The sequence below is a fragment of the Mus pahari genome, chromosome 3 (genome assembly GCF_900095145.1).
Source record: "Mus pahari chromosome 3, PAHARI_EIJ_v1.1, whole genome shotgun sequence".
In the NCBI taxonomy this organism is placed as follows: Eukaryota; Metazoa; Chordata; class Mammalia; order Rodentia; family Muridae; genus Mus; species Mus pahari.
This window is the reverse complement of record NC_034592.1, coordinates 111,170,900-111,172,160: the sequence shown is the minus strand read 5'-3', so window position 1 is coordinate 111,172,160 and position 1,261 is coordinate 111,170,900. Positions and strand designations below refer to the sequence as shown.

Genomic DNA, 1,261 nt, shown 5'->3' with positions numbered 1-1,261 from the left:
TTAATATAGTAAAAATGGCCATCTTGCCGAAAGCAATCTACAGATTCAATGCAATCCCCATCAAAATTCCAAATTAATTCTTTATAGAGTTTGAAAGAGCAATTTGCAAATTCATCTGGAATAACTAAAAACCCAGGATAGCGAAAACTATTCTCAAAGAACTTCTGGCAGAATCACCATCCCTGACTTCAAGCCGTACTACAGAGCAATTGTGATTAAAAACTGCATGGTATTGGTACAGGTAGATCAATGGAATAGAATTGAAGACCCAGAAATGAACTCACACACCTATAGTCACTTGATATTTGACAATGAGCTAAAACCATCTAGTGGAAAAAAGACAGCATTTTTAACAAATGGAGACTGTTGTTAAGCATGTAGAAAAATGCAAATTGACCCATTCTTTCCTCCTTCTACAAAGCTCAAGTCCAAGTGGATCAAGGATCTCCACATAAAACTAGATACTCTGAAACTTATAGAGGAGAGAATGGGGAAGAGCCTCAAGCACATGGGCACAGGGGAAATTTTCCTGAACAGAACACCAATGGCTTATGCTCTAAGATCAAGAATCAATAAACAGAACCTCATAAAATTGCAAAGCTTCTGTAAGGCAAAGAACACTGTCTATAGGCCCAAATGGCAACCAACATATTGGGAAAAGATCCTTACCAATCCTACATCCGATAGAGGGCTAATATCCAATATATACAAAGAACTCAAAAACTTAGACTTTCGAGAATTAGATAACCCTATTAAAAATGGGGTACAGAGCTAAACAAAGAATTTTCAACTGAGGATTATTGAATGGCTGAGAAGCACCTAAAGAAATATTCAACATCCTTAGTCATTGGGGAAATGCAAATCAAAACAACCCTGAGATTCCACCTCACACCAGTCAGAATGGCTAAAATAAAAACTCAGGTGACAGCAGATGCTGACTAGGATGCGGAGAAAGAGAAACACTCCTCCACTGCGGGTGGGATTGCAGTCTGGTACAACTGCTCTGGAAATCAGTTTGGTGGTTTCTCAGAAAATTGAACATAGTATTATCTGCAGACTCAGCTATGCCACTCCTGGGCGTATACCCAGAAAATGTTCCAACATGTAAAAGGACATATGCTCCACTATGTTCATAGCAGCCTCATTTATAATAGCCAGAAGCTGGAAAGAACCCAGATGTCCTTCAACAGAGGAATGGATACAGAAAATGTGGTACATTTACACAATGGAGTACTACTCAGCTATTAAAAATGATGAATTT

The 1,261-nt window shown here is 38.5% G+C and overlaps 1 protein-coding gene across 1 annotated transcript in view; it reads right to left on the bottom strand.

Annotated features, from left to right (window-relative positions):
• Positions 1 to 1,261, bottom strand: part of Acoxl (acyl-CoA oxidase like) — a 275,388-nt gene that overhangs the window by 132,655 nt on the left and 141,472 nt on the right. The gene's annotated exons all lie outside the window — the stretch shown is intronic.